We start from the raw sequence: 20,010 nt of genomic DNA, 5'->3' as shown, positions 1-20,010 counted from the left end.
TTTGGTAGAGTTTCCGGACTTCATTCTGACTACCGTACGTCTCAATTAGCTCACACTCACGCCTTTCTATTTCTTTTTTCTTACTGCTGAATAGACGTTTCTCCTCTCTACTTTTCTTCCGATACATCTCCAGCATCTGGCGCGTTGCTACTGATTGCAAGGTCGCTCTGTATGCCACATTCTTGGTTTCAGTAGAATTTTGACACTCTTGGTTGTACATAGGATGAGGGCATACTAATTTCGTTATTTCGTTTGTAAAACATCGAAATATCTACATGAGGCCCCACAGATAACCGTTAATTTCAAATTTTGTGAGTTACGTATGTTCGATTTTAAGTCGATCTAGCCATGTCCGTCCGTCTGTGGAGAAAAGCACGCTTACTTTCGAAGGAGAAAAGCTAGGTACTTGAAATTTTGCACAAATACTTCATGTTAGTCTAGGTCAGTTGGGATTGTAAATGGGCCATATCGGTCCATGTTTTAATATAGCTGCCATATAAACCAATCTGGGGCCTTGACTTCTTGGGCCTCTAGAGGGCGCAATTCCTACTCGATTTGGCTGAAATTTTCCACGAGGTGTTTTGTCATGGTTTCCAACAACTGTGCTAAGTAGGGTAGAAATCGGTCCATAATCTGATATAGCTGTCATATAAACCAATCTGGGGTCTTGACTTCTTGAGCCTCTAGAGGGCGCATTTCCTACTTGATTTGGCTGAAATTTTGAACGAACTGTTTTGTTGTGGTTTCCAACAACTGTGCCAAGTATAGTTGAAATCGTTGCATAACCTAATATAGCTGCCATATAAACCGATCTTAGGTCTTGACTTCTTGAGCCTCTAGAGGTCGCAATTATTATCCGATTTGGCTGAAATTTTTGACGACGGATCCTCTCATGACCATAAACATACGAGTTTATTATGATCTGTATCGGTCTATAGCCTGATACAGCTCCCATTTAAATCGATCTCTCTATTTTACTTCTTGAGCCCCCAAAGGGCGAGTAGGTGAAAAACTGTGTGGGGATATCCTTATTCGTCCTAAATGTATAGAGAATTTGAACGGCAGACGAACAGGCATAGATCGTCTTAAAATAAAGACATCCGATTCTACCGTATAAAGCTAAAACACATCAATTCACTTGAAAATGTTTTCCTCTTTTAGCAAGTTTTAATAATGCATCGATTTCGCACTTAGGTTACTTTCAAAATCAACTCTCCCCCAATGGCAATACACGCCACCTACGCCGTCATTGACACTTTCAGTTTAGTGGACATCATGTAGCTCGCCGAAAAAAGCAAAACAAAGTAAAGCAAAGCTTATGTTACTCTACCTCACCACCTCCTCGATGTCCATGTCACAGCGACTGCTGTTTATTTCCTGTTCGGGCATTTAGCCATACACTTGGTTAAGTTTTTAATTAAATTATGAATTATGCACGGTTTGTTGGACAGATTTGCCGTCGTTGCTGTTTTTGTTTTCTTCTTGACCGTTTTTTTTCCATTCCATGGCTTTCATTTATGCTGTCTTTTGGCGGCCGCTGGCACACTTCCTTGAAATTTTATTTTCTTTTTGCATCTCCATGTCTCATATTGAAGCAAATTAACATTGCCCACTTTTCGCAACCTCTATGCTAAAACCATTTGCCTGGAGGTCGTTCAATGGGAGTGGTTGCTAGGAAGGGCGAATAATGGGTTTTAGAGGCATGTCTATAAAATGTTTAGAAATATAAATGTAAGAATGGTGTAAGAGTGTTTGGGAACAGTGGTTGAAGTCGGTCCATAACCTGATATAGCTGACATATAAACCGATCTTGACTTCTAGAGCCACTAGATGGCTCAATTCTTATCCGATTTGGTTAAAATTGTACATGAAGTGTTTCGTTATGACTTCCAACAACGGTTAAAATTGGTTCATCACCTGGTATAGCTGTCATATAAACCGATTTGGGGTCTTGACTTGCTGAGCCTCTAGAGGGCGCAATTCTTATCCGATTCGGTTGAAATTTGGCGTTAAGTGTTAGTTTTGTCTCGCAACAACTGTGTCAAGTACGGTCGAAATCGTTTCATAACCTGATATAACTTCCATATAAACTGATCTCCCCGGCCGACACGGGATAACTATGATCACCACACAGGCTGGAACTTTGAGCTCCGATTTGTGTGGTGTCCATCGTTATCATGGGAAGCTTAGCTGAAAGCTTTCGGGCGCGTCCACAGGTTGCGGATGGTGGAAAGCTCCGTTTTTATGAGGAGTAGCTGAAAATGCGGCCGCGAGCAGTCAGCGATATCCAAGAGGAGAGTCTCAGTGAGGAGTCAGGTGGCACTGGCCCTTAATTAAATACTGAGTGCCAATGATCCTTGAGATGACAAGGCGAGTTATTGGCGCCTTGAAATAACCAACGGCCAACATTAGCGTCTGTTCCCAACTTAGGGGCGGCTGGAGGCGAGTGTCTGGCCTTGAAGCAAGCGGCTCGCCAAAAGGAGGGATACATGTGCAATCCAACAAAACCTATGCGGTTGGGGCGCTGGGCCAGCAAACTGCCCCCGGAAAACTATGAGTACTACTATGAGAAACAAAGGAATAGTAAAAACGGACCGCTCAACATTGGCGGCCCACGCAAACGAAAAATGGACCATGATTTGCGGATCTGCACCTCGATTGTCAACACTCTTCATAGAGAAGGTCCAGTATACACGCTGGCGGATGTATTAGCGAAGCACAAGGCAGATATAACTGACTTACAGGGAGTGCGATGGACTGGGAATGGCATCACTACAACACCAAACGGTGACGAACTATACTTTGGCTGCCATAATACGAGGCATGAATTTGGCTGTGGATTTGTGGTTAGTCGGAGACTGAAACACCTTGTCTCCACCTTTACTTCGGTGGATGAGAGGCTAGCCAAAATCGGCATAAAAGCCATATTCTTCAACAACAGCCTTATTTGTGCCCATGCCACGACGGAGGACAAAGATGAGCAGACCAAGGATATTTTCTACGAGAACCTAGAAAGAGAATATGACCGATGCCCGGCAAAAAATTGCAAATTTTGCCCATGAAAATTTCACTAAGGAACAGGGACAAACTTCTCACATATCAATGAGTGCAGTCCGATTTAAGTTTAAGCTCAATGATAAGGGGCCTCCTTTTTATAGCCGAGTCCGAACGGCGTGCCGCAGTGCGACACCTCTTTGGAGAGATGTTTTACATGGCATAGTACCTCACAAATGTTGCCAGCATTAGGAGGGGAAAACCACCGCTGAAAATTTTTTTCTGATGGTCTTGCCAGGATTCGATCTCAGGCGTTCAGCGTCATGGGCGGACATGCGCTACGGTGGCCTCCCGGCCCATGATATTAAAATCGTTCTGGAGATTTAAATGCGAAGATATGGAAGGAAGACATTTTTGGTCCAACAGTCGGAAAGTTTAGCCTCCACAAGATCTAGTATAGTAATGGGTTGAGGCTGACAGATTTCTCCGCAGCAAAAAAAAAATGGTAGTTAGTAGCACCAGATTTCAACATGAATATATTCACAAAGCCACATGGCTGTCACCCGATCAAAACACGAGAAACCAAATTGATCACGTTGTGATAGAGTGGAGGCATTCATCCAGCGCGTTAGATGTACGATCGATCCGTGGAGCAAATATAGATTAGGATCATTACCTTGTTGCAGCAAAGGTTCGCACCCGTTTGAACATGGCGAGGAAAGTACGATCTGACAATGCACGGAAGCTGGTCGTTGAAAATCTGCAAACACAACAAATCGCAGCGGCATACTCCACTCGGGTCAGTCGAGTGGAGTATGCCGCTGCCATTGCATAATAAAAGCACTCCTAGTTCCGATGATATAACGACACAGTGACAAACTATTGCCCAATCCATGGAAAATGCCGCAAAATCCGTACTTGGGTACCGGAAGCCTCCTCCAAGAAACCCATGGTACGACCAAGAGTGTCGAGATGCTACTGAAGCCAAGAATGAGGCATATAGAGCAACCCTGCAAGGAGAGGTATCGGGAGAAAAGGAGAAACGTCTATTCCGCAAAAAGAAAAAGTAATTGAAAAACCAGTGGGTGTGAGCGAATTGAGATGTACAGGAGTCAGAATGAAATCCGGAAATTCTACCAAAGAATTAAACATCAAACCAATGGCTTTGGTGCAGGCACATCCTGCTGCAGAGACAAAGAAGGAAATCTGGTAACTGACACAGATAACATGCTAAAGATATGGAAAGAACTTTTTACCCAAATGCTAGTGTCCGACTTTGGCGGCGAAGAGGATACCACAGAACCAATCCCTGATGATGGTAAAGAATGTTTATTCTCTACCATTGATAATAAATTTATTGATAATAAATTTCAATTATTTGAAATCTTAGCGTGCTTGTGAGTTTCTCCATGATGAAATGGCAGAGTATATTAGACACATTTCACATTCAAAGAAGATGTTTGTACACAATTATCAACTAGTGATGCCACCCATAAAAATAGGACTCAAACAAGCAAAAAGGCGTTAAGTTCGGCCGGGCCGAACTTTGGATACCCACCACCTTGGGTATATATGTAAACCACCTTTCACCGAAATCGGGTGAAAATTCCATACATTGTGTCCCATAGCAGTTATATCGAACAAAATATTGGTCTCTTTGGTAGCTATATTTAAAAATAAACCGATCTGAACCATATACAATATGGGAGTCGAAAAGCCTAACATAAGTCACTGTGTCAAGTTTCAATTAAATCGCATTATAAATGCGCCTTTTATGGCCCCGAAATATTAAATCGAGAAATCGGTCTATATGGCAGCTATATCCAAATCTGGACCGATTTGAGCCAAATTGACGAAGAGCCAAACACAATTCTCTGATCCAAATTTCAGCAAAATCGGATAATAAGCTTGGCTTTTATGGACCTAAGACCCTAAATCGGAGGATCGCTCTATATGGCAGCTATAACCAAATCATTACCGATCTGTGCCATATTGCAGAAATATGTCAAGGGGCTTAACCTAACTCACTGTCCCAAATTTCGGCGACATCGGACAATAACTGCGCCTTTTATGGGCCCAAAGCCTTAAATCGAGGGATCAGTTTATATGGCAGCTATATCCAAATCCGATCCGATCTGGGCCAAATTAAAGAACGACCCCGAAGGGCTTAAGACAACTCACTGTCCCAAATTTCAGCAAAATCGGATAATAAATGCGTTTTTTATGTCCCCAAAACCTAAAACCGAGAGATCGGTCCATATGGCAGCTATATCCAAATTTGGACCGATCTGTGCCATGTTGTAGAAATATGTCAAGGGGCTTAACCTAACTCTCTGTCCCAAATTTCGCCCACATCGGACAATAAATGCGCCTTTTATGGGCCCAAAAACCTTAAATCGAGGGATCGGTCTATATGGCAGCTATATCCAAATCTGGACCGATCTGAACCAAATTAAAGAAAGATGTCGAAGGGCCTAAGGCAACTCACTGTACCAAATTTCAGCAAAATCCGATAATAAATGTGGGCTTTATGGGCCTAAGACCCTCAATCGGATGATCGTTCTATAGGGCAGCTATATCCAAATCTGGACCGATCTGTGCCAAATTGACGAAGGATATCGAAGGGCTAAAAACAACTCACTGTCCCAAATTTCAGCAAAAGCGGATAATAAATTTGGCTTTTATGGGTCTAAGACCCTAAATCGGCCGATCGGTCTATATGGGGGCTATACCAAGATATAGTCCGATATAGCCCATCTTCGAACTTAACCTGTTTATGGACAAAAAAAAGAAACTGTGCAAAGTCTCAGCTCAATATCTCTATTTTTAAAGACTGTAGCGTGATTTCAACAGATAGACGGACGGACATGTCTAGATCGTCTTAGATTTTTACGCTGATCAAGAATATATATTCTTTATAGGGTCGGAAATGGATATTTCGATGTATTGCAAACGAAATGACAAAATGAATATACCCCCATCCTTCGGTGTAAAAATCACATAAAAAGTTTACTCGCATCTCTCTTTTAAACTGATCTTTCGATTTGACTACTTAGTCATTTAAAGGCCGAATTTCTTGTCAAATTCTTTCAAGTGATGATCTGATGTGACCTACAATATTCCCGCTTAGTACCGATTATGTTAAAAAACCGATTGATAAACTTTGTATGCTGTCTATACTTCAGAAAATATGTTCTTCTATGTGTGCGAGTTTTGTTTTTCGTGAGTTTGTATGAATAACTTTTTTGGCTTTTAGTTTACACCCACACACTCTCATTTTCAGCCCAGCCCCACCCCAATGCTCTGGTAAAAGCTTATGCATCAATGTACTGGTTTTGGGCACACACAAACCACTCCATTGTTCGCTGTTTGACTTCATGCACTTTAGGCACCACTGTCCATTTAACCCTCATCCCTTTCTTTGGCCTTTGCCACTTGGGTTTATGGTCCATTAATTTTCTCATTGTCCCCTTGCCCCCATAATCCCATAATGTACTTTTTATATACGTGAACAATTATAATTATTTTTGTTTTTTGTGTGTGTTTTTTTTTTTTTTCAATTTCTTAAAAACAAATTTTGTGCTGTTAGCATGTGACTCGGTTTTCCTACGTCTGGACCACAAAAAGCGGTGAAGTAAAATGCCAAGCAAAAGAAAGACACAAAAATTGGAGAAATATGAAAACTTTTTAATTTAAAGTTTGCCTCGCTTCTTTGACGTGCTTTTTGGGTTACTCTTTTGCTTTTCGGTGTTTTTTTTTACGCTGCAAAAATATGAAGAAATAATTTCAAAACTTCTAATTGGGGAGCCACAAATGGTGGCATCATAAAGCGAAAAGTTTATTTTATAAGGAAAGCTTCTACAACCGCTAGTAGTGCAAGTGCGGTTAGTTAAATAAAAATGTATTCCCAAAAAGGAAAGAGCGAGAAGATTATCAGACTAAGAGAGGGATAGGGAGAGAATTCATAAATTTTTAAACCTATATCTGTGATATATGTACACCTAAGCTAACTTTTCCCTGGGTGAAACATAGGTAGCAAAAAGAAAAATTTCGAATGGTAAATTAACGACATTGGCTTAACCTCCCCAATGCCATAAAATTATTATTAACAGGTCAGCGCCACCAGCAAGAACTTGCCCAACAGATGGCTGATTGCTTTATTATGTATCCATCATATGTCGTCTAGTGGTTCCACACATCCACCACACCACTCCCATGCGCATTCGTATACACATACATCAGGCCAACAATATGTGTTTCAAAATGCACCCCAATGCATTGTTTCACTTCACAGCCAATTGGATACGTTCTGGGTACTTTGTGCATTTGAGTTTGTTTGGGAAAACCCACACAGATGTTGTACGTTTCTTCTCTAGCTTGCTCCCAACAACAACAACACTTTTCATTTTCTACAGTTGTTGTCGCATATCGGTTCCTTTGTCAACTATGACACTAAGCATGAGACGCTTGCCAGCAACAGCACATGCAGATTATATGTTCCACTTGGGAAATAATCTGCAGTATCCCCAAAAAAACAAGACATGAAATACTGAAAATATCCAATAGATGTTAGAAAGTTGACAAAATAAGGAAGCTATGAAATTGAAAGATAAGCTCTTGAAAGAAATTGCCAGGATATGAAAACTAGAAATCATGTTGGCATACAGGATAAGAACAAGGTACACCCAATCTATAGGAAGTATTTGCATATTGCAAATCAGTTTATTGTTGGAATATTGTAAAGAATATTGAAATACTACGGGACTTTGAAATATGCTCTACAAAGAGTTTGTAAATTTGCAATGAAAGGATACTATTGGGTTGCCCAAAAAGTAATTGCGGATTTTTCAAATAGTCGGCGTTGACAAATTTTTTAACAGCTTGTGACTCTGTAATTGCATTCTTTCTTCTGTCAGTAATCAACTTTTAGCTTGCTTTAGAAAAAAAGTGTAAAAAAAGTATATTTGATTAAAGTTCATTCTAAGTTTTATTAAAAATGCATTTACTTTCTTTTAAAAAAATCCGCAATTACTTTTTGGGCAACCAAATAGGTTACAATAGGTCATATCGATTCCATCATTTTAGTAAATAGCTTAATTTTATAACACGAGTATCATATTAAACGTGATGTCCATTCAACCAAAATAACTGGTTTGGGTTGCATGGGAAACCCACCTCGAAAGGTGAATTCACTCGGAGGCCACTACGGCCCATTGTGACACCTTATTAAAAACAAGTAGAAACGTATTAAGTTCCGCCGTACCGAACTTTGGATAACCACAACCTCGAGTATATGTATCAACCACAATTCGTCATAATCCGGTGATAAATGGATGGCTTCTGCCCCCTTGGCAGCTATATCGAAATATGGTACGATGTGGACAAAATTCGGTAGGGTCATTGGGTGGTCTAATAAATAAAAGTCACTGTTCAATATTGTAGAACAAAATATTAGTCTTGATGGTAGCAATATCCAAATATAGACCAATCTGAACCATATAAGACACGGATGTCGATAAGCCTAACATAAGTCACTGTGTTAAATTTCAGCAAAATCGGACAATAAATGGGTCATTCATGCGGCCAAGACTTTAAATAGAGAGATCGGTATATATGGCAGCTATATCCAAATCTGCATCGATTTGGACCAAATTGAAGAAGGACATCGAAGGCCCTAACACAACTCACTGTCCTAAATTTTGGCGAAATCGGATAATAAATGCGCCTTTTATGGGCCGAAGACTTTAAATCGAAAGATCGGTCTATATAGCAGCTATATCCAAATTTGCATCGATCTGGGCCAAGTTAAGAAAGGATGTCGAAGGGCTTAACACAACTCATTATCTCAAATTTCAGCGAAATCGCACAAAAAATGCGCCATTTATGGGCCCAAGACCTCAAATCGAGAGATCGGTATATATGGCAGCTTTATCCAAATCAGGACAGATCGGGGCCAAATTGAACAAGGTTGTCGAGTGGTCTAACACATCTCATTGTCCCAAATTTCGGCAAACTCGGAAAATAAATGTGATTTTTATGGGCCTAAGACCTTAAATCAGTGGATCGGTCATAATGGGGGCTATATCAAGATACAGTCCAATATAGTCTATCTTCGAAGTTAACATGCCTATGGACAAAAAAAGAATCTGTGGAAAGTTTCAGCTCAATATCTCAATTTTTAAATTCAGTAGCGTGATTTCAACAGACAGACGGTTCGTCAAACGGGCACACGGATGGACATGGCTAGATCGTCTTCGATTTTTACGACGGTCAAAAATATATATAATATATGGGGTCGGAAAATTCGATATTTCGATGTGTTGCAAACGGAATGACAAAATAAATATACCCCATCCTTCGGTGATGGGTACAAAACGGATATCAAAAGGCTTAGTACAACTCGCTATCCCAAATTTCAACGAAATCGGACAATAAATGCGCCTTTTATGGGCCTAAGACCCCAAATCGGAGGATCGGTCTTTATGGCAGCTGTATCCAAATCTGGACTGATCCGGGGCAAATTGCAGAAAGATGTCGAAAGGCCTAACACAACTCACTGCTCCAAATTTTAGCAATATCGGATAATAAATGTGGCTTTTATGCACCTAAGACCCTAAATCGGCGGATCGGTCTATATGACAGCTATATCCGAATCTGCACCGATATGAGCCAATTTAGAGAAGGGTATCGAAGGGCCTAACGCAACTCACTGTCCCGAATTTCAACAAAATCGGACAATAGATATGGCTTTTATTGACCTAAGACCCTAAATCCGCGGATCGGTCTATATGGGGGCTATATCAAGATATAGTCCGATATCGCCCATCTTCAAACTTAACCTGCTTATGGACAAAAAAAAAAAGAATCTGTGCAAAATTTCAGCTCATTATCTCTATTTTTTAAGACTGTAGCGTGATTTCAACAGACAGACGGACGGACATGTCTAGCTCGTCTTAGATTTTTACACGGATCAAGAATAAATATGCTTTATAGGGTCGGAAATGGATATTTCGATGTGTTGCAAACGGAATGACAAAATTAATATACCCGCATCCTTCGGTGGTGGGTATATAAAACTCTGTATACCCACCACCATGGATAAATTAACCATCCTCTTTTATAACAACTCCACTACCATATCCATAGTAATATGCAAATAGGGGCTGGTCTAGATCATATTTGATTCATGTCCCGAGAACTCTTATACAAGTCACAGTTTCTGCGAAATCAGGCAAAAATCCGTTTTTTTATGGATTTAAGACCCTAAATTGGAAGATCGGTCTATATGACGGCTTTATCTAAACATAGTCTGATCTGGACCATATGCTGATCGGCTTAATACAAGTCACTGTGTCAAATTCCAGCGAAATCAGATAAAAAATATGGGGACTTCTGATTCTAATAGCTCTTGGTAGGGGTTAATTCTGGTATTAGTTTGTATCACCTATCTATGACCAGTCCAGCACAGTGGGCCATTATGTTAAATTCAAATATAACTTTTGGGGCGAAATATCTCCGATCTGAAATACAATTTGAATATGGGGACTTCTGATTCTAAAAGCTCTTGGTAGGGGCTAATTCTGGTATTAGTTTGTATCACCTATCTATGACCAGTCCAGCACAGTGGGCCATTATGTTAAATTCAAATATAACTTTTGGGGCGAAATATCTCCGATCTGAAATACAATTTGAATGTGGGGACTTCTGATTCTAAAAGCTCTTGGTAGGGGCTAATTCTGGTATTAGTTTGTATCACCTATCTATGACCAGTCCAGCACAGTGGGCCATTATGTCAAAATCAAATATAACTTTTGGGGCGAAATATCTCCGATCTGAAATACAATTTGAATATGGGGACTTCTGATTCTAAAAGCTCTTGGTAGGGGCTAATTCTGGTATTAGTTTGTATCACCTATCTATGACCAGTCCAGCACAGTGGGCCATTATGTTAAATTCAAATATAACTTTTGGGGCGAAATATCTCCGATCTGAAATACAATTTGAATATGGGGACTTCTGATTCTAAAAGCTCTTGGTAGGGGCTAATTCTGGTATTAGTTTGTATCACCTATCTATGACCAGTCCAGCACAGTGGGCCATTATGTTAAATTCAAATATAACTTTTGGGGCGAAATATCTCCGATCTGAAATACAATTTTAATATGGGAACTTCTGATTCTAAAAGCTCTTGGTAGGGGCTAATTCTGGTATTAGTTTGTATCATCTATCTATGACGAGTGCACTGCATTGCCGTTTTAAAAATGGGTCATATAGGTCTTCAAAAAATATTGTTGGCATAGAGGTTTGAGGGTTTAGCTGTTATTAAGCATTTTATAGTTGTATATAAATTCTTTAGCAAGTGATATATATATTTGATATATTTGGTGAGAAAATGCTAAAAATGATTTTTTTTATTTAAAATACAAAAGAAAATTAGTTAACAGTGCTCTGTTTATCACTTAACATAGCTCTGTTAAAATGTCAGGTTTGTGTCTTGGCTAAGTTATATTAAAATTTATCTTCACGGACATGATTTGTGTTTGGCTCTTCGACATCTTTTTTTTATACCCTTCACCACTACTGTGGTACAGGGTGTTATAACTTAGTGAATTAGTTTGTTACACCCAATAGGAAGAGGGGTAGACCCGTTGATAAGTATACCGATCGACTCAAAATCTGATTCGATTTAGTTATGTCCGTCTGTCTGTCTGTCCGTCCGTCTGTCCATTTTAATTTGTGTACAAAGTACAGGTCGCAATTTTCATTTCATAGAAATCGGTTCAGATTTAGGTTCGCCTGATTTTCACTTCTAGAGCCACTGCAAGACAATTTTTTGACCAATCTTGCCAACATTTTGCACAACGTTTTTCTCGTTTCTGTTTAATTTGGTTCAGATCGGTCCAGATTTAGATATATCTGCGATAGATACCGATATGCCAATTTAAGGTCTTGGGTCCATAGTGGCGCATTTAATATTTGACCAAAATGGAATAGTGACTTATATTTATTAGACCACTCAACGTCTGTGCCGAATTTGGTCCAAATCGGACCATGTATCGATATAGCTGCTATAGGTCCATAAATTATGCAATTTTCGACGGATTATGACGATACTCATCATCTCATACCCGAGATGATGAGTATCCACGTCTAACTTAACGTTTTTTATGAAGATTCATTATTCTTAATATTTTTTAAATCGATGTGATTCGAATAAAATGTTGGAAACTAGTACGAACGCAACATGAAGTCGGCATAGGAAACAAGTAAGAGCGTGCTAAGTTCGGCCGAGCCGAATCTTATATACCCTCCATCATGGATCGCATTTGTTGAGTTCTTTGAGCGGTATCTCTTTTTAGGCAAACAAAGAATAATTGATAAGAATTGTCATCCTATTGGAGCTATATCAAGTTATAGTCCGATTCGGAGCATATATGAATTAAATCTTGAAGATCATAGTAGAAGTCATTGGGTAATTTTTCCTTCCATTCGGATGTATTATGGGTTTATAGCTTTATCAGGCAATAGATCGATTCAGACCATGTTGGACACGTATATTGAAGGTCATGGGAGAAGCCGTTGTACAATCTTTAGACAAATTGGATGAAAATTACTCCCTCTACAGACATAAGAAGTCAAGAAGGTCGGTTTATATGGCAGCTATATTAGGATATGTACCGATTTGAACCATACTTACCACAGTCGTTGGAAGTCATAACAAAACACCTCATACAAAATTTCAGACAATTCGGATAACAATTGCTCAAGAAGTCAAGATCCAAGATCGGTTTATATGGCAGCTTTATCAGATTATGGACCGATTTGAACCATAATTGTTGTTGGAAGTCATAACATAACACCTCGAGTAAAATTTCAGCCAAATCGGGGGAAAACTGCGCCCTTAAGTGGCTCAAAAAGTCAAGATCCAAGATTGGTTTATATGATGTAAATTTGTGGGTGGTGGGTTCCCAAGTTTCGACCATTCCGAACTTAGCAGTTTGTTACTTGTTTATCTTCTATCTTCAACATAATGCCAATGTCAACGCTTTAATAATGTTTCCTTTAACTTCTTGCAGAGTGTGAATGGCAGTAATTTAATTGGAACCCATACAATTTATGGTAAGTTAAAGAAAAATTGCTCTCTTTTACATATGTAAATCAAACCTTACACCCAGAATCTTTAAAGACGAAATGAAATGTGGGTGTTTCCCTTTCGATTATGCGATTTTGCATTATAGATGCTTGTAGTCAAACGAAATTATGCAGAGTATGATCAAAACTGGTTCAAATCGTATGCAACGCATAATTTTCTCAAAAAAGTTTTCGCAATATTAGGTAAGACGTCCACAGACTTTATAACAGAGCACGTCGTAAAAAAACGGAAATATATTAGGATGTGCACAACACACGGCTCAAGGAATCTTTATTACACCTCAACGATGTGCGGCAAGGACAAGAACTGCAAAACTTGCCTCCTGTTAGCTTCTCTTCGACCAGGTCAATAGCGTCAATGGCGCCCCAAGATGAAAAAAACTTTCTCAAAAACCCATGTCCCAACTGAAACGTTAGTAGACGACATGGGAATGAGAGCAGAGAAAACGAAGGGCATATTGAGGTTTTTGTTGGAAACCCATTTTTCGCATAATACGACGGGACTCACGGAAACACCGGAATCTTGGAATAATAGGTTTGATAAAAGGTTCATCATTACAGAATTTATGATTAAGGAAGGCTTGAAGAGCTTCAAACCATTTAAGTCACCCTGACCTGCCGTTCCGGCGTTACTACAAAAGAAGGCCGACTATCTTACGCCCCATGTATGCCTGTATTTTCACAGCGTGCCTAGGACTTACATATACTCCGAAAGCCTGGCAGGAGGCAAGGGTGGTGTTTATACCCCAGCCAGGCAAGGCATGTTATATGATACTAAAGTCACGCAGGCCTATAAGCCTTATGTCATTTCCACTCAAAGCCATGAACCATGCACGCATTGTGGATACCATGATAAAGACCCTACGGGAAATGTGTAGTCAATTGCCCCAAATATACCCGTCCTAAACTGGAGTATTCATTACCTGTCGCAGGACAGGTTTCAATTGTCAGAACTTATGATTCTTAATTATTTTTTAAAAATCGCTTAATTGTTGTGATAAATTTCTTATCCATTAAACATATTTGCTAACTAATATATATCCCTTAAAAATACTTGCAAAGTATACCCATCCTATTCAAACTTTCCCAGGAGCTATCCTACAGTGTTAGAATGGTGGCAATTCGTCACCTCGAGCGATAAACCATTATAAAAGTGATAGGTTTTTTACATGAAAGGGGATGAGAACTGGTACCGGCCCCTATCACCAGAGGACCTATCCCGTGACAGGTTTGGGACCTGTCTCATTTCCAGTCGGGGAGTGGCACATGCAGCAAACTGCTTAAATACAAACAGCCTATTGTCAAGGAAAGGTCGGTGCAGACTGCCTTGCACGAGGTTGTGCATAAAATAAAAGAATCCTTCGATGCCGAATCGTACACCCTGGCGGTATGCATTGACATCGAGGGGGCTTTTAACAATGTGCGTACCGACACACTGATCCAATCCTTATCCAATCCCAGTGCCAGGTGGACCAGGTCCTTAGAGACTGGATAAACCATGTGTAAATAAAAATGTGGGTAGATTGTGGATACCATGACAGAAATATAAGGGAGCAAGTGGCATAGGTCATGCCACAGAGGGGCATTTTATCGCCACTCCTATGGGTGACCACCATAAATCCCGGCACGAGATTGCTGTGAGCACCACACAGGCTGGAACATTGAGCTCCAATTTGTGTGGTGTTCGTGGCTATCATGAGAAGCTTAGCTGCGAGCTGCCGGGCGAGTCCACAGGATGCGGATATTGGAATTCTCCATACGGAGTAGGTGCAACGGCAGTCACGCACAATCCGCGGTATCGAGGGGAGAGTCTCAGTGAGAGGCAGGGCGGCACCGGCCCTCGCACAAATACTGAACGCATATGATGCATATAGAGCAAGGCAAGTTTTTGGCAACTTTAAATAACCAATGGCCAACCTGTTCCCGTTCCTTTGTCCTTTCGGAACGAGCTTGCTCACCACATGAAAATAAGGCTACAACGACGACGACCACCATAAATAACCTATCACCAATGCTCTCTGAGGAGGGATTTGAACCCGTCTGCTACACAGACGATATTTTGATACTTTTAAGGGGTAAGTATCCGGACCAGCTATGCAGAAGAGACGAAGAGGTCCTACAGATGGCATAAAACTGGGCTAGACCTTGGGGTCTCAATGCTAACACAGAAAAGACCGAAATCTGATTATTCACGGTAAAGACAAAGGTAGGCCAATTTAACGCAACACGTTTCCTCAATAGAACGATTTCGATATCAGACATGATCAAATATTTAGGAGTGATCTTGGATAGAAAACTGAATAGGAAGTGTCACATTCAGGAGCGTACTGAGAAGGCTCACAGTTGTTGGCCACAGTGTATGGCCGCAGGCTCAAAATGGGGCCTGAATCCGAGGAAAGTTCAATGGTTTTACAGGAGCGTGTTTTGACCAATACTTTGTTACGCCTCAGTCGTTTGGTGGACTGCAATGGGGAAAATAAGCAACGTTAGGATATTACAACAGGTTCAGAGAACATGTTGTCTTCGCATAGGCAGAGCGATGAGGACCACACCCACCAGGGCACAAGAGACTACTCTAGATATCCGACCCATAGACATACAGATTAAGTATGAGGCAGCCATTGCGGCTATGAGACTTAAGGTGGTGGAATAATGGATTAAGGAAAGGAGCAGCTCATACCATCGTGGTATGATTGAGGGGATGATATCAAACCTGAAAGGAATGGAAGAGTATTCCGATCGGACACCTGAGGCGACACTTGAGGTTGATTGCGAGGCACTGCTGCCAGCGGCACTGTCTTGGATTGACGTAACCCTAGTATTGCCATCTGCAAGATCGTGTAAAACGATGGATCAAAGCTAGAGAACAGAGTGGGCCTGGGGGTATACATTGAGAACCCAGGGACTGAGATCTGTTTTAGACTGTCCGACCATAATACGGTCCTGCAGGCGAAGATTCGGGCGATCACACAATTCGTGAGGTGGTGTGGTGTTAACTCGAGAACGACGAGTGTCTTTGCAAATTGCAAATTTTGTCCGTGAACATTCCACTAAGGAACAGGGGCAAAACTCTCATATATCAATGAGGGCAGTCCGATTCAAGTTTAAGCTGAATGAGAGGGGGCCTCCTCTTTATAGCCAAGTCCGAACGGCGTGTGCGACACCTTTTTGGAGAGAAGTTTTACATGGCGTAGTTCATTGCATAGTAACTCACAAATGTGCCAGCATTAGGAGGAGAAAACCACCGCTGAAAATTTTTTCTGATGGTCTCGCCAGGAGTTTAACCCAGGCGTTCAGCGTCATAGGCGGACATTCTAACCTCTGCGCTACGGTGGCCTCCTCGAGTGTCTTTACGGACAGAAAACTGGCCAAAAGAGTAATAATAACCAGGACGGTAAAGTCACGAACTGTCTTGGAGTGTAAGAAGGTGTTTAACGAGAGAACCAAGGAACTCAGATCTGTATTAGACAGCCTGACCATAATACGGTCCTAAAGTGGAGATCCTGGCGATCACGGAATGCGTGAGTTGATGTAGGGCTAGGGCGAGGACGTCGAATATCTTTACGGACAGTAAACTAGCCAAAAGTGAAATAACAACCAGGACGGTAAAGTCACGAACAGTCTTGAAGTCCAAGAAGGAAATTTCTGAGAATGATATGATCTTTTCTGAGAATGATATGATCCGCATCGTTTGGTTGCCGGGCCATAGCGGAGTAACGCAAAAGCAGACGATGTGGGAGTGAAGGCCACAAGATTGCCTTTTACAAATTTGGTTAATCCTAAGTCTTTGGGGTTTACGCAGACCGAGTTAAGAGCGTGGGCTACGAACGCGGGCATGTAACACAATTGAATAGCGAAACGGGCGTCAGAACAACGAAAATCCAATGGGGAGATCCAGATTGTGAGAAGACGACGGTATTACTGAAAATAAGTGAGAAGCAGGAGAATATTGCTTTCGGAAACATAAAGGAACACATGGGATACGAGATCACTTATTCAAAATCGGTGCGGCAGGTGAAAGCATGTGTAGGACATGTGGGGAAGATGATTAAAAGTTGGAGCATTTCCTATGTCATTGCCCGGCTTTCGCAGCTAAGAGGTTGCGGATATTAATCCGCCTTATGCCACTATGGACAAACACCTAAGCCAGTAATCGGCTTTTTATGCGCTCTAATTCTTTACTTGTTTTTGTTTCGAAATTTTCGGCAGAGAGTCTTATTAATGGATGTGCCGTGGTGACAAATTTAGTCGCCATAACTTGCAACCCTTTTTCTTTTCTTTCTTCTTCTTCATCTACTTCTTCAATTGGCTATGACAGAACATTTGCTCCACTAGTCGAACGTAGAATAGGGTTCCAAGCGCCTCTATCTTCTGCGCTCATTTTATAATCGCTGACACTAAGCTTCGAGGTGTTAACCAGCACTTGATCTTTCCATTGGGCTTTTGGTCTTGAAAAGACTTCTTTGCTGCAGCTTCTTCATCCATTCTGACAAAAAAAAGCTGTCTCCTTGTCTGAAACCTAGTTCGGTATGAAATGGTTCCGAGAGATTCTTTCCAATTCTTACTGACGAACGCGCATCAGCAAGTGTCATACTGCAGAGTCTCATTTTGCAGAGATACCAAACTCAGACATGGCTTGAAATAGGAGTATCAAAAGCGCTTTTGTAGTCAACAAAGAGATGGTAGGCGTTGATTTGTCCTTCTCGGGTCTTTTCCAGGATTTGGCGCAGAGTGAATATGTGTTTCAGGGTGGATTTACCAGGTCTAAAGCCGCATTGATAGGGCCCAATAATCTCATTGACTTTTGGTTTTAATCTTTCACACAGTACGCTCGAGAGTATCTTATATGCGATGGGGAGGAGACTTATTCTTCTGTAGTTGGCACATTCCGTCTTATCTCCTTTCTTGTGTACGGGACATAGTATGCTGAGGTTCCATTCATCGGCTATGCGTTCTTCTAGCCAGATTGCACAGATAAGCTGAAGTATAGGCCTTATCAGCGTGTCACCTCCGGTCTTAAATAGTTCAGCGGGTAACCCGTCGGCTCCTGCTGCCTTGTTGTTCTTTAATCAGGTCACTGCTACCTGGCCCTCATTCTGACTAGGGGGTAAACATTCTGTACCATCATCATTGATTGGTTCTGCGGTATCCTCTTCGCCGCCAACGTTGGCGTGCAAACAAATTCACAAATTTTTTAAATACTCCGTATTATACCATTTAAGCATAGGTTGTAAAAACCACATTCGAACCCACCAACTATCTCTCATGAAAATGCATTCTATATGGTTATAAAATGTGTTATCCTATCAGTACTACTTTGCTATCCATGTCTTAAAATTATGCAAAACCTAAATGTGCCATTTAACACGAATATGCCTGGGGGAACATACAGTAAACCAGTAGTTGGTCCTTTGACTTCAATAGGATAGGCCGATGTGTTTGTGTGAGAACTCCTATGCTTTCTATTGTTTGCTCTAGTTGCCCGAGGTAGATATGTAGATAGATAGATAGATGGTGTGCCTTGTCCCTCTGCATGTATGTATGCGTGCATGTGAAATTCTGTGTAGCAGTTTATCTGCATGACTGTTTTATGGATGTGACAACATTTCATAGATAACACATCGCAAAAGGGGATTAATGCGGTTTTAATTCATTTTATAGGTTATAAATTCTACCCTTTAAGCCCCATAGTAAAGTGATAAGAAATCTTGGGGTACTTTACATTTTTGTGGTTGTTGAGCTTCTAAGGATTATTTGAATGATTTTGATATTACCCTAGCACGCACTCACACACAAAGGCATCTACTCGTACACCCACTCACCCACTCACTTATTGCAGAGCTTACACATATTGAAGTGGCACATAAAATGGTTACATCGATAGGACTAAAAACCATTTAGGATCTTCCCATATAGTTGACAGGATTATGTGTGTCATGAGTCAGGACAATGTAAGACAATGTATTGGCTTTTATTAGTTGTGTTGCCAACACACAAAATTTTTGAATTTGCAGATAAGGCTCCAAAACACTGATGTGTCTATTTTAATTTCATGGTCATGACCAGGTTTTATTACCCTCCCTTGGTGTGTGTGTGTGTGTGAGTGGTTTGATAGTGAAGCAAAGCCATAAAAGTTCATCTATCTATGCAAATAAATCGTTTAGTCATGAATTGACAAGACATCATAGTTCAAATGATGTGGTTTTCATTGTTAGACAACCTTTTTTTGTAACAAAGAAGAAAGAACATTAAATCGGTTACATGAACTGATAGTAAAAATTCCATAAAAATATGAAGAAACTTGGCCTTATACTATTTTATGACATTGTCGAAATTGGTCAATTCAGAGATTTATGAGCACATGAAACATAGATGGACAAAAATTTTAAATGGACTATTATTTGTTGGAAGCGTTCAGATTTTACTAAATGTTCTCATCGGTATACATGACACCTTTTGAGTTAAAAGATCAAACAAACATTGATCTTTCAGATCAATCTTCTTATATATAAAACTAGCTGACCCGGGCCCGCTCAGCTGCGCCTTCTTTCACTTTATATGGAACAAAAGGAATATTTATTTTCGACAATTCAAGATCTTTTAGTGAAATACCATGCTACGAAAATAGTATATCGCTTGACTAACAGTTTAACAATATAAGTGCCTTTATGTGAATCCCATAAGATCAGTGTACTTCATTCTTAAAACCCGATATTCTCATGATGTCTGATTTTGCCATGGCCCCAAAATAGGTTATCAAATTCCTTTTCTAATCTCAAATACCTTTCATTTGAGCCACATATTGGCATGGTCGAAACATTTTTTCCCTTTTGGGGTGTTTTAGGAAAGGGGTGATGCCCTAAA

The 20,010-nt window shown here is 40.6% G+C and overlaps 1 protein-coding gene and 1 long non-coding RNA gene across 3 annotated transcripts in view; one reads left to right on the top strand and one right to left on the bottom strand.

Moving 5' to 3' along the window:
- LOC106083964 (uncharacterized) overlaps window positions 1-20,010 on the bottom strand; it is a 285,492-nt gene that overhangs the window by 91,607 nt on the left and 173,875 nt on the right. The gene's annotated exons all lie outside the window — the stretch shown is intronic.
- LOC131995534 (uncharacterized) overlaps window positions 1-20,010 on the top strand; it is a 154,539-nt gene that overhangs the window by 61,020 nt on the left and 73,509 nt on the right. Inside the window, exon 3 of the long non-coding RNA XR_009397486.1 lies at window positions 13,071-13,113. This is a non-coding gene — a long non-coding RNA (uncharacterized LOC131995534). The remainder of the gene's footprint in view (window positions 1-13,070; window positions 13,114-20,010) is intronic.

Source organism: Stomoxys calcitrans, chromosome 3 (genome assembly GCF_963082655.1).
Source record: "Stomoxys calcitrans chromosome 3, idStoCalc2.1, whole genome shotgun sequence".
Lineage (NCBI taxonomy): Eukaryota > Metazoa > Arthropoda > Insecta > Diptera > Muscidae > Stomoxys > Stomoxys calcitrans.
This window is presented reverse-complemented; position numbering and strand designations above follow the sequence as displayed.